Source organism: Camelus bactrianus, chromosome X, assembly GCF_048773025.1.
Source record: "Camelus bactrianus isolate YW-2024 breed Bactrian camel chromosome X, ASM4877302v1, whole genome shotgun sequence".
NCBI lineage: Eukaryota > Metazoa > Chordata > Mammalia > Artiodactyla > Camelidae > Camelus > Camelus bactrianus.
This window is the reverse complement of record NC_133575.1, coordinates 61,989,070-62,003,923: the sequence shown is the minus strand read 5'-3', so window position 1 is coordinate 62,003,923 and position 14,854 is coordinate 61,989,070.

Genomic DNA, 14,854 nt, shown 5'->3' with positions numbered 1-14,854 from the left:
TTTCCTCTAAATAACACTGTAACACCCCTACACACATAACAAGACTTAGCATAGTGAAAGGAAATGTAACAGTACAGGAAGTTGCTGCTTCAATTTTTGCCATTTTTTCCTGAGAGGGCTTATTGTGTCCTATAACATTCCAAATAGGTCCATAACAAACCTCAAAAGTATACAGTTTATATTTTATATTATGAAGAGAGTAAAACATAACATTTGCCATCATTTCTACCTATATCTTTATTTGAATGGAGGTTATAACTTGGTCTGAGGTCTGTTGGGTGTTTGCTTTAATAGAAACATTCTATTTCAATTAGTCTGAGGGACATAAACTAAAGAAAAGCCTCATGTAGATGTCTGGCCATTCAAAAGAGTTTTCTGCCTCCTTGGAATTCATTGGAAATTCTTTTTTAATGTTATATCTCAACACACTCTTGCTCCATACACTGGCCTAGATTCGTCTATGCCCCTTCATTTTCCTCAGTGCTATCTTTTCTCTTCCTTTCAAGGTCATATACCAAATCCCCCAAAAATGAAAATCTTTTCTTGGTTTAATCCTCCTGTAGAACCTAGAACCTCTCTTTCCCAGTCCACACCCCCGCCTTCATGTCTAATTGTTAGTCTGAGGGACTATGTATTATAGTTAAGTTTCAGGGTGAATTAAAAGATCTCTAAGGTTACTTCCTGTTTTACAAGTCTTTGGTTCACTTGAAGCAAGTATTTCACATTTCAAAGAGCACCCCTTCCTCTTAGCCTTTCTCCACTTTCCTTACAGTTTGTGGTGTCAGGGATTGAATGTACTTCTTTTTCCAGGGGCAACTCAGGGAGTTCATATTGCTTAAATCAAAGAAATGGATTGTTGATGTTAACAGTGAAATATCTGTTCCTATAGAGGCTGTTGTTTGGGTAAAGGCCTTCCTGGTGTCCCTCACATCCATTTACCTTTATAAATTGTGATTCTCACCCCCCCTCCACTTTAGGCAAGGAAAGGACTTCCCTTGATACTCGACCTGCCCCCAACATCCCAATATTACCTTTGCCCTTTGAGGTTACCTCCCAGGGTTAGCTTGCTCAATCTTGTCACTCTATAGATTACAGCCATATTGTTGAAAAGGAGTCCAACATGTGAACCATTTAAAGCCACTGCATTCTTGAACTACTGGGTTCTTTTGGCTCCAGGTTTTGGGTTGAAGGCTTTATCTTATGCATTTGTGTCACTCCCCAAAACTAGTTGTGGCTGACCTCAGAATCAGGTTGAGAGTTCTAGGAAAATCAAACCCTTATGCTTTGTCCTAAGACAAAACTCTGTCCCTATTGTTACCTTAAGTGCCTGATTTCCATTAATCACTTTCTTTTCTTTTTCCTTGTAAAAGTTAATACCATATTTAAGAAAGATAAAGTCACTTGGTCTCAAGCCCCAGTGCCATTATCAAATCTTGGCTGATGTATAGTGGAAAGCAAAAGACAGGAATAGTAACTCTTTGACACTATAAAATGGATCTCTACTAGTCAGCAAACTATGGTACAGGCTGGGGCCCTAGACCTGGAACACCATTCCAAATCAGGCTTGGTTGGAAGGGATCCCTTGCTTGGAAGGATGGACATGTTTTTTTAATGGAATTGTCTCTGTCTTCTCTTAGAAGCAGATGGTATGTTAGTGAAAGGGAAGAGTAGAAGGCTGTGGTAGGATCTAGAATGATGTTCTCCCCTCTCCCTAGCTCCAAAAGAGATCTAGCTTTGTCCTAGCTCGGAGTCTGCTTGGCCCCTGGTGTCAACCTCAACTGATAGCAACTGCAAAAGCTCTCAGATGACTGAGTCACACCATCATAGGGAAGCTTTAGAGGTCATCTAATTTACTCCATTATTCTCTCCCTCATCCCTAGCTCTCATGCAGGATTATACTTGAATAAGCTTTTAACTGCTGAACTTGTCAGGGCTTGTCAGGAAATGCTCTAGGATTATTATTTCTATTTCTACCTAAGGAAACTAGAGTGCAAAAAATGCAAAGGAATTTGGGTACCTAGCTTCATCTACCAGCCTGGCTTCACATGTGGTTAGGCTTGAAATGTCAACTTCTCAGAAAACATACCTGGACAGGGAGGAAACTGTTAAGATGAGACAGTGAAGTCAGAATGGGGCCTTCAGATAAGCCACCCCTATTCTTGGTCCCAAGTTGTGAAGCTTCTGATGTCTTCCTGGTACCTTCTATCTACACAAATATCTCATTTCTGACAAGGCTTTTCTACCCAAGTTCCCTGGGCTCCCACTTACTTCTTACTCCTGGTTCCCAATAGCTCCCTGAGTCTGGGGGCAGAGAGCTTAGGAATGTGTGCATTCACATATATACATTATCCTGATGCTAGGAGCTAGAAAGCCCTGGAGAAGGACTTTGCAGAATAGTTCTCCTCTAGTCATAGCCAGGCAAAGTGATTTTTACTGTGGATGCTTCTATGTAAGAAAGACAATAAATTTCTTTATCTTACTTTTTTTTGTGGGGGGAGGTAATTAGGTTTACTTATTTTTTTAAGAGGAGGTACTGGGGATTAAACCCAGGACCCTGTGTATGCTAAGCATGCACTCTACCACTTGAGCTATACCCTCCCCTCAAGAAAGTCAATAAATTTCTCATTACTGCTTTGGCGTTCCGGGCAATCTTCAGTTTACTGACTATGACTTTTGGAAGTATAGAGTTTTCAAGGAAGCTATCAGACCCTTAGGAGTTATCACACAGGGTCTCCTGGTCATTCTTGTGAGGGAGCACAGAGCTCTACAGGAGTGTATGAAATCCAATAGCTGACCAAAGATATTGGCAATGAGGCTGAGAGGGTAGAAATGAAGGTATATTCTTTATGTTGCATCTTTACATTTGTTTTTACTAGTTACAGAGAATGTTATGTAAAAAAGATAAAAAGAATGTTGGGAAAGGAGAAAATTCTTTTAAAAACAGGTATAAAGGAAAAAAGAAAAAAAAGAGGAGAAAATATTAAAAGCTAACAGGAGAGAAAAGATGGGAGGGAAAATAGGTGTAGAAGGAAAATAGAAATGAAAAAGGAAACTGAAGCAAATGTAAAAGAAAAAAGAAGAGGGATAATTTTAAAAAGTTAAGCAAGGGAAAAAACAAAAAGAAGGGGGGCACATCAAAGGAACACAGGAACAAACCTTAAAGAACTTCCAACAGTCAAAGCTGGAACAATTGGAGCAACACAATAAATAATGTGATACTGGATTCCAAATAATTTATTTGAATACCAGTCCCCTGTCCAGGAGATGGAACTTAATCACTCCCATTCTAAGTGTAGATTGGGCTTAATGACTTGATTACAAAAAGTACAGTATGGAAAGGGGGGAAAATTAAATTAATAGTGGAGAAATTTGGCAAACAAACATACCTCAGCCAGGTGACCAAGGTTAATTTCAGATGCCATAAGTCATGTTGATAGTATGTACCCTTTTTTGATGTGATAAGAAAACCACTTCACCTCTGTGAGCTTCCTCTACAAAATACATTACCCCAATCTAATCATGAGAAAACCATTGGAAAAATCTCAGCTGAGAAGCATTCTATGAACTACATGACTAGTACCTCAAAATCATCAAGATCATCAAAAACAAGTCTGGGAAGCTGTCAGAGCCAAGAGGAACTCAAGAAGACAAGACAACTAAATGTGTATTCTGGATGTGATGCTGGAACAGAAAAAGGACATTAGGCAAAAACTAAGGAAATCTGAATGAAGTTTGGACTTTAGTTAACAATAACATATTACAATTAGTTTATTAATTGTAACAAATGTACCATACTAATGAAAGATGTTAATTAGGGAAAACTAGGTGTTGAGTATATGAGAACCTTTGATATTATCTTTGCAAGTTTTCTGTAAATCTAAAATAATTCCAAGGTAAAAATATTACTAAAAACGTTAAAAGAAGACAAGAAACAAAAAGTGAAAAATTAGAAAGAGGAGATAATATTTTTTTATTGAGTTATAGTCAGTTTACAATATTGTGTCAATTTCTGGTGTACAGCACATTTTTTCAGTCATACATGAACATACACATATTCTTTTTCATATTCTTCTTCATTGTGAGCTACTACAAGATCTTGACTATATTTCCCTGTGCTATACAGTGTAAACTGCTTACCTATTCTATATATACCTGTCAGTATCTATAAATCTTGAACTCCCAGTCTGTCCCTTCCCACCTGCCTCCCCACTGGCAACCATAAGTTTGTATTCTGTATCTGTGAGTCTGTCTCTGTTTTATATTTAAGTTCATTTGCCTCCTTCTTCTTTTTTTAGATTCCACATATAAGTGATATCATATGGTATTTTTCTTTCTCTTTCTGGCTAACTTCACTTAGAATGACATTCTCCAGGGACATCCATGTTGCTGCAAATGGCATTATGTTGTCATTTTTATGGCTGAGTAGTATTCCATTGTATAAAAATACCACATCTTCGTTATCCAGCCATCTGTCGATGGACATTTAGGTTGTTTCCATGTCTTGGCTATTATAAATAGTGCTGCTATGAACATTGGGGTGCAGGTGTCTTTTCGAAGTAGGGTTCCTTCTGGATATAAGCCCAGGAGCAGGATGACTGGGTCATATGGTAAGTCTGTTTTTAGTCTTTTGAGGACTCTCCATACTGTTTTCCAGAGTGGCTGCACCAAACTGCATTCCCACCAGCAGTGTAGGAGGATTCCCTTTTCCCCACAGCCTCTCCAGCATTTATCATTTGGTAGACTTTTGAATGATGGCCATTCTGACTGGTGTGAGGTGATACCTCATTGTAGTTTTGATTTGCACTTCTCTGATAATTAGCAATATTGAGCATTTTTTCACATGCCTGTTGGTCATTCATATGTATTCATTGGAGAATTGTCTAGGTATTCTGCCCATTTTTGGATTGGGTTGTTTGTTTTTTTCCTATTAAGTCATATGAGCTGTTTATATATTCTGGAGATCAAGCCTTTGTCAGGTTCATCTTTTGCAAAAATTTTCTCCCATTCTGTAGGTTGTCATTTTGTTTTGCTTATGATTTCCTTTGCTGTGTAAATCTTGTAAGTTTAATTAGGTCCTATTTGTTTATTTTTGTTTTTATTTCTATTGCTTGGGTAGACTGCCCTAGGAGAACATTGCTGAGATGTATATGAGATGAGAAGATAAGATTTTTAAAAAAGGAAACAATATAGAAAAAAGGGAAAACTTTAAAAGAAAAAGAAAACCCCTCAGTTCTTAAGAACACCTCAGAAAAACCCCAAACAAAAATAAAAACATAATAAAACCCAAAGCCAAAAGAAAGACCAAAAAAAAAAAAAAAAAAAAAAAAAGGGAAACACAAAAGGAAAAAAAAGCAAACAAAAGAGAAAAAGAAAAAAAAGAGAAAATCTGGAAAAGAAAAAAAAATCCCAAACAACAAAAAAGCAAATAAACCAAACACAGGAAAGCCCCATGCAACATAAAACAACAAAGCAAAAAAGAAAAAAGAAACCCCCCCCAAACGCAAAAAAAAGTAAAATCCCCTCAAACAGAAAAAGAAGTTGCCCCAAAATACAACAAAAAAAGGGAAAACAATGGGAAAAAGAAGGAAAGGAAAGGGAATAACTTCAGCAGAAGTAGAAGCAACAAAAACAACAAAGAAAAAAAAGTATCCAAACACTAGAGAGGATAAAAAGAAAAAATCCCAAAGGATAAAAAGCACAAAAGAAAGAAAAACAAAACAAAAAAGAAAAAAAAAAACTTAAAGGAAAGGTAAAACCCCAATAACTATAAAAAACAAAGTTTGGGAGAGGTAAAAAGTAATTTGCTTTCTGTGGGTAGGTATGGGGAGTGGGAGAAATACCCACAAAATGCAGCTGTCCAGAATGCCCTTTGAGAGCTGCTGAAGGAATGAAAAGGGTATGTTATTGTAACAGAGGCAGACAGGCATTTAAGTGGCTCATTACCACCATATTAACTTTTTTCCCTTGTGAGTCTGGGAAGCTGACTTTTACCCAAAGCTCCTGAGCCCTGTTTTACTTTACCAGGGTCTGAAAGATAAAACATTTTTTTTTTGATGAGCCAGGTTGGAAGTCTGTATTGGGTGTGCCTGAGCAGATATAGATACTGGTTCTCTTTTCAAAGGTTATTTATTGTGAATGAAAGCAGATACTGACTGGGTCACAGCTAAGTGACCAATGCATAGTTCCTCAGAGCACTGTGCTGAGTCAGGGCCCTGGAAATTGCTAGTCACCAACCTAACCAGCAGTCAGAAGGCAGGCTTTGACATCTGCTTAGAAAAAAAAAAGAACAAACATGTGATTCCTGACCACTTACATAAAGGGATGTAGAGATGAGGATTGTCCCAAACATCCCAAATAGCCGTAATCCTGAACAGTGAAAGTTCTAAATAGCAAGAATCTCAAAGGCACTTTGGGTTTTGCTCTGGAGTATATATATATATATATATATATATATATATATATGTGTGTGTGTGTGTGTGTGTGTGTGTGTATTTTTTTAAATGACAATTTTATTGAGATATAATTCATATACCATATACTTACCTATTTAAAACTTGGAATTCAGTAGTTTTAGTACATTTAGATATGTGCAACCATCACCACAGTCAATTTCACAACATTTTCATTGTCTCAGAAAAAAATAAACCCTGTGCCCTTTAGCTATCAGCTTCTCTTTTCCTTAAAACCCCCCAGCCCTAATCAACCACTAATCTACTTTCTGTCTTCATAGATTTCTTGATTCTGGGCCTTTAATATAAATAGAATCATATAATATAATCTGTTACTGGCTTTTTTCAGCTTTAGAGTAGTATATCATGTGGTATTTTTGGTTATCATTATTTGCTCTACCTTTAAAATTGTTTGGTTTAGGCTGATGTTAAATTCTGTTTGGATTATCAAATTGGGTCTTTTTAAAAATATATTTTTATTGAAGTACAGTCAGTTTACAATGTTGTGTCAATTTCTGGTGTACAGCACAATACTTCAGTCACATAGGAACATACATATATTCGTTCTCATATTCTTCTTCACCATAAGTTACTACGCGATATGAATATGGTTCCCTGTGCTATACAGTATAAACTTATCTATTTCATATGTATTAGTTAGTATCTTCAAATCTCGAACTCCCAATCAGATTGGGTCTTGATTGAATTTTGGAAGGTGATGGCTAAGATGAAACATTTAACCTAGATCATCCATAAGTCAAGTTATCTCAATAAAACGCATTGAAAATTTGATAATGATGATGATGGTGGTGGTGGTGATGATGCTTGGGTGTGCATTTTGATACCCTTGTTTACTCCTCTGGCTTTTATATGGCTAGAAATGGTTGTAACAGGTGACTACAGTGATAGGACTATTGGGGTACCTATCCCCCACAAATCATATCAGCAAGTCCCCAGGAGCCAGAGGCCTTTGTATTCCCAGTAATCTTGTAATTCTTCTGGGTCCCAGAGCCTGGTGCTTCTTGAGCCTGTCACCTAGAATGATGATGCTGGGCACTTTGGTGACAGATGGTACATTCTGCAATGTCATTGGCCAGCTGATGGGTTATATCCAGAAACTCAGTTAAGATACACACAGAATACAGATGTGGACTTGAGGAAGGATTATGAGATCTAGAATGAAGTTCTAGGATTTATTCTTGGCTCAATCCCATATGAACCAAGTTGTCTCAGACAAGTTACTTAACCTCTTTTAGCTTCTTCTATACAATGTGCCTACCTCATGGAAATTGAGTATCTGTGCATTTTTTCCTCATGATGAAAATTTGAATTAAGCTACAGATGAAAAATATATAATGGATGAGCTATTTCCTATTAAAGCGGGGTGTTATGCTAACTTGAAGTTACCATAACAAAAAACAGGATGAGGCATTGACCATAAACTAGTTTGTTTCTCCATGTTCAGCCATAAGCTTCTTTCCTTTTCCAGTTTGTCTTCCACCCCACATCCCAGCCAAACCACTCTCTATCTGACACTTTGTTCACTATACAACACTCCATTGTCACATTCAGTGGATATAAAACTGCTTAGGATCAGAAGAGACCTTGGACTGAGTGGTGATATCCTGCCCGGCATCAGGGGATTGAACTAGACTAGTGGTAGAACATTTACGGTTTTCACACACCAGATATATTTCAAAAGATGTTGAGCCTTGACATAGGGCTGCCAATTTATTGTTTTGCTAAATAAGGACATTATAGAATAACAAGTATTCTCTGTGATGATCACAATTTCATAAAATAAGGGATATTTTAACATCAAAAAAGTAGAATGGACATAATATCAAAATTAAAAATAGTTTAACATTTTATTTTTGTTAAAAAGTCACTACATAATCCTTGTTTTCCTCACTTTTCCTTTGGACCAGTGATGTTCATTGTGAGCCAATGTTTAGGAACTGCCTCACTAGATCTGGGTTCTTGTTTTGACTCTGCCACTAATGTATTGTGTGACATTTGGCTAAGTTTTTCTTCTCCATTTTCCTCAGTTTACTTGTCCCTAGAATGGGGAAAATTGGACAAGATGAGACCCAAGATCCTTTCTAGCTCTAAGGTTCGGGATACTGTACTTGTAGAGATTCTTTCTAGTCCTTGGAATGTGAGTTTGCACTGAAAAATAAAGACTTATAATTACAGAAGCCCAAATCAAGCAGCAAGCAATTCACATTCCTGGCATGCACATAACAGAGAACATTTGTATCAGCCATGATGCAAGACATCAGGCCTTTCCCTTTTTGTATTCTTTACATTTTGTGAAGAGCGTTATTTCTTTGAGATCAAATTGTTGCTTCTCTAACATTCCCTACAATCACTGCATTCTCCTGTTTTGCTTCACTTTTACCCCCAAATAATACAAACTCAAAACTTCCAGGCCCTCCTCTGGTATGTGTGTCTGTATGGGGTTGATTGCTATAAAAGGATTTTTACTCCTTGTCTCTTTCCCCTCCCTTCTGCCCCTATCTTCTAATATGTACTTTCCATGAATCCTTCTCTATTTGTTTTTCTTTCTTTTTTTCCCCTTTAGACAGAAAACATGACTTCAGCTGTTGGCATGGTCCATAAATGGCATTATCTGAATTCTTGGCAAAATCCCAATTGGGGAATGTTCGGCTGCAGTTGGTTCTAGGTAGCTAAAGGAAATACAAAATTAATTAGCAACATAATTTGGGGCTTTACCTGCCTTGTAAAAGTGCATTAGTGTTTGTACTAGAAAGCACTTTCTGGCCAAAATCCTACTCTGCTGTTTTAAGAAGACTTGGATTTTAAATGCAACATTTTGAGCAAAGTGGTCATTTTATTGGCAACCCCAACTTCACTAGTCCTGGGCAAGAAATACAAGAGCAAATTCAGGACTTCAAGGCTACTGTCTTGGAATTTAAGGAAAGTTCAGTCTGCGCTTGTGTTAAGAGACCCTAGGTCTCCAAAGATGAAGTTCTGTTTCCTTGCCCCAACTCCTGCCTCTAGTGCCTGTCTTCATAGATTGTTTTCTTGGCATCTGTTTGTGTGACATCTGAAGAGTGGGTCACTGAAAAAAAAACACGGCACTCAAGAAGCAGACCAAATTATAGTGATTTCTTTTTATCAAATTTATTTAAAAATAATCCAAAATGATATAATCCAAAATTCAGTTTGGATTCAGTTTCTCCAATTGTTCACTCTTGAGGGTAATACATTGTTTTGTCTCTGGGAAGGCCTGAGCTGAGGCCATTTGCCTGGGCTCCACAGCGTGCCCCTCCCCCTGCCCACCTTCCCACTCCAGGCTTCTTCATTGCCCTAGAGCTAGGACTTCACAGCCTGGGATAGTGGGAACATGGTGCAGTGTACTTCTGGATTCTTCCAGCTGTACTCTCACTGGGGAAAATCAACTTTGAAGTGAAGCTGGGGGCCTGCCAGGAAACTGAAAAGGGGTTATTAAAAATGGTATTTTTCAAACCATGAGTGATGTTTTGCTAGCAGAGGGTAACAGGTTACTTGGAATCTGAACTGCTTTGGGTTTTGGATTAAATTGCAAAGTTGGCTGAGATTTCAGACCCCCCAGGGTCTTGAGGGCTGAAGACACAATTGAAAGCATATTAGATGCTGGCCACATCTATACAATACCAACCAACTACTTAAAAAGGGAGAATTCAATAAAAATTTGCCTATTTAGTGTCATGAAGACAAAAACATAAGTTTGTGTTTAGCCTTGTTCTTTCTTTTTGGTTTTATTTTAAGTTTATTTATGTAGTTTTATTTTGATAAATTCAGACTAAAATATTTTGAGTATGGAAATAGCCTGTATTTCTACTGTAAGCATCATATTGCTTAGAATTCCACTATATTCTCCCTCATATTCCTACCCACCCCAACAGCTTTACGTGGTAATGATTATATCTTAAGAACAACAAAAAAGAATTCCATAGAATTCTTTTCAACATCACTATCCCATTCCACTCTCTCAAATGTTTTCCTTAACAAACAATGACAGTATCAGAAATTTCATGATTGCCCTTTTAAATTTTTGTTCATTTAAGTCTTTAGGTTTTAGTTTCTAAGAGTCCTCATTCCATTATTTGTCTGTGGCTTATTCAGGCCTTTGGAATCATCTCCTCTAGTGCATAGTTGATAACGCCTGCAGCATGAAAGGGCTTTCTGTCCTTGTGTCCTTCTATTGGGTTCTTAGAGGCATTTCCTTTGGCAGTTCTGTCTCCAAGAACTTTCCCAGCTTCATGTTCCCTGATTCCCCTCCACTGGACTACTTGCTCTTCCTTTAACATGCTCAGTATATGTTAGTTGTAGCCCCAGCCTGAGCCTTGGCTATGGCAATTTTGAGCCATATTCTCCAGGGTACCCCTCAGCTACCTGACAAGCTTTGCTTGGTAACATTCTTAGGGGAAAGTTGCCATTACGTTATGGTCAGCTCATAAACTAATAGTTCTGACCTGGAAACCTGCAATTTTGAGTTGCTCTTACTTTGAGCATAGCCACCTGGACTTTTGTAGTGGACCTGTCCTTGCATTGCCTACGCCTCCTTCCTGTTCCTAGGCCTAGAAGGCCCCCTAAGAAAATGGCTTGGGGAGCTATGGCCAAAGCCAACTGAGGTTGATGAAGGTTGGGGATGAGGCAGACAATAACTTCCAATCCCACTTGTATGCTTTCCAAATGCAGGATTCCAGAAGTGACTTAAACTATTAGATTTGGAGGGTTTTTTACAGATCTTCTAGTGCAACCTCTTCATTTTTATTTTGAGGAGACCATAGTTGGAGGTAGGGATTTGGCTAAGGTCACAGAGCTAGTCAGTGGGAGAACTGGGATGAGAGCCTTGGTCTGTAAAATAAGTGGTCTAATGTTATAGTTAGTAAACATTGGTGCTGAGTGAGATTCAACCCCTAATCATTTCAACTTCCAAGCAACTCTTTCCACTTTTCCTCACAGTCTACTTAATAATAAAAAAATGTAAGTAACAAAATAGTATGCATACAGAAAATACCAACTCAGGTGTTAGAACTTTTTAGGCCTTAATATCTCAGTCACATCATCTCAGGCCCTTCCCTGACCCCCACAGCTGCCCCTTTCTGTGGGATATCTGGGGTGAGGGCTCTCCCTTTGGTGTCCAGGATAGTCCATAGAAGGAAGGTGAGGGAATTTTCCTGTCTCTACAGAAGGCCAGTGCTGGCCTGAGGCCAATTTTCCTGAGTTTCTCCCAGGTGGATTCCACAGTAGATGGGGGTAGGAGGAGGCACAATTGGCCCAGACTGTTTTTATTTGGTCTGCAGTGTGGGAGATCAGACGTTCTGAAGAGAATTGAAAACACTTCTTTCTTTGGATTCCTGGGGCTGTGTAGGGGGAGATTGGGCCCCACTTGGCACAGAGTTGATTACAACATTCAAAAAAAAAAAAAAAAAAAAAAAGCTCCAATATTGTTGCTCAAGGCTGAATGGAAAGTTTTCCTTCCAGTCAGGGTTGACTCCTAAACCCCACACCTTCTTAAGCCTTTGATTAGCAGACACCTGCCGCCAAGGAGACCAACAAACAGGGGCTGTTTGTGAGGGGCTGCTCAGAAAGTTCCTGAGGGTGGATAAGTGGTAATGGAGCCTGGATAGGAGGAGTACAATAATTTGGCACCTTGGCTAGTTCCCTAAGGACTGGAAAAAAAAATTTTTTTCCCCGGGATTTTGAAAAAACTTTCTTTGAATCTGCTGGAAATACAGTTTTTCTGCTTTTGATTCATTTATATGTACTGACCTTATCCAAAATATCACTTGTCCATCTCCTCAGTTTTTCATTTTAAGTAATAATGTCAGCCATCTCACCTTTTACCATCTCTTCTTATTCAAAACATTTTAAAGAGAAGAGACTAGAGACAGAAGATTGCTATATTACTGATGACCACTTCAGGGAAATTTGTGGCTTAGAAGAAGATGTTGGAAGAAAGTTATGATTAATGCAAAGGAAAAAAATAATAATGACTCACAAATAGAGGAACTTCAGACTTACTGGGGAGGAGAGAGATTTTCTAGATCCCTCAAATCAACCTGCCTTCATATGAGACAATCTCTGAAAATAAGCTTCTTGTTATTCAGCATAAAGAATTATCTTTAAAAGATAGATAATTATTTATACCCCATGTACTTTTGAAAATATTTTGCCTTGCTAGGAGTAAGGATTTCAATTTGATGGGAGGTCATTGCAAAGAGGCTCCTTCTGCAACTGGCCCTGATGAGGTATTTACCCAGAGCAAAGCACATTGGCCTAGTTGTCTTGGTGATAGACAGCTTGGCAGCAAGTGCTGTCTGCACAGCTCTGAGGTGGAGTTGAACTGTCTGTAATGTCTCCATTCAAGTTTGGCTAATTGAAATCAGGAAGAAAAATTAATGTAGAAAGAAGGCGAAAAAAATTACACCTTCAGTCGTGTTTTGCATGCCTGTCAATGTGCTGGGTGAAAAAAAAAAGGTTTGGGGAGTTCCTGTTCTGTTATTTTTACTATGTTATTGTTATAAATGAGCTGGCATATTAGCCTCCAAGACACAGTTACCACCTGTGGCAACATGCCAGTTTCCAAGGACCCCAAGTGAAGTTGAACTGTGTTACTACCTACACTACATCAAGATAGTACCTGAGGCACAGAGAAAGCAAAGGGCTTGTCTCCGGAGGGCAGCTCCACTAGCATCCTGGTCAGAATGTTATATCTTCAGCCAGGAAAGGAAGCACCATGCTCAGAGCCAAAATAAACCAAGACAGAAGACTTTAAGCTCAAATCTATGAACCCCCAGAAATTACATGCAAAAAATTCATGTGAATATGCATATGTGAATTTTTCTGGAGTCTTTAGCTTTGATCAAATTCTCTATGGATCTAAAATTCTCCAAAAATTAAGAACCATTGCTACATAGATTCAGAGTTACAGGCTTGGCTTCTGGTTGGTTTTGTTTGTTTGTTTTTTGTTTTTTGTATATAAGTATTGGGTGACAGGGGAATGGTGGAACTTATGTATTTGCCATATAGACCTGCTAGCTAGACATGATTGAGTTCAGAATAGTTAGATTTGGAGATCATTTAGCTTATTATTCTTTAAGTAAAGTAAAAGCATAAATATTAATCTTATCTTTCCTTATATATGGCATAGTACATAATGTAGAGTAAGGTTTACAGAAATAGAAACATATACATACAAATTAAAGACTTTATTTTTGTGTCATTATTTAATTTCTTCTTGTCTTCATTGTTTTATCTCTCACTTCCATGGAGTATTGAAATGTCCCTTCTTCTCCATTTTATAAGGTCACTATGCATCTCTCTGTAAGCTGTTGACATTAGTAGAGTCTCATTTGATGACATAATTTTCCTTATTCCAGTAATGTTCTTAGTTTTCATTAACTAAGCTGTCTCTTTTATTCTGACCCTCCATCTTTTTCAAATCAGCCACCTCCTACTGTCAAAAATCTAAAGCAGGACATTTTAAGCTGGTCATTTTGATGAAACTGTTCCAACTAAGAATTGTTATTGTTGCTTTTTTTCCCCTTTTTTACTTGAAGTATAGTTGATTTACAATGCTGTGTTAGTTTCTGGTGTATAGCAAAGTGATTCAGATACATGTAAATATATATGTGTGTGTGTATTCTTTTTCATATTCTTTCCCATTATGGTTATTATAGGATATTGACTATAGTTCTCTGTGCTATACAGTGGGACCTTGTTGTTTACTTTATATATAGTAGTTTGCATCTGCTAATCTGAAACTCCTAATTTATCCCTCCCTAACCTCTTTCCCCTTTGGTAACCATAAGTTTGTTTTCTACGTCTGTGAGTCTATTTCTCATTTGTAAATAAGTTCATTTGTATCATATTTTAGATTCCACACATAAATGATATCATATTTGCCTTTCTTTTTCTGAATCAGTTCATTTAGTATGGTCATCTCTAGGTCCATCCATGTTGCTGCAAATGGCATTATTTCATTATTTTTTGTGGCTGAGTAGTATTCCACTGTGTGTGTGTGCGTGCGTGTGTGTGTGTGTGTGTGTGTGTTTTAGCCTTTTATGAGATGATCAAGGGTGATCAACACATCATTCTTGGTACATGAAAAAAAATGCCCCAAATTCCCACTCCATCCTTGAACCTCACTCTTCCCAGAAATAGAGGCTACCATTAGGATGAGTGTTGGCAATGGGGTATGGTAATGTGTTTTACATGTTGCTTGGTACTTTATAAAACAACTGAAAATATAATGGTTTGTTGTTTTAGACCACAACAAAATGGCTGGGTTAAGGAAGCCAGGTCAAAAAGTTCCTGGTGTCAAAATGGCTGCATAAAAATATGAATTGATGCTCAGCTGAAGTACTGCCTCTTTCAAGGGGTTTCCCAGA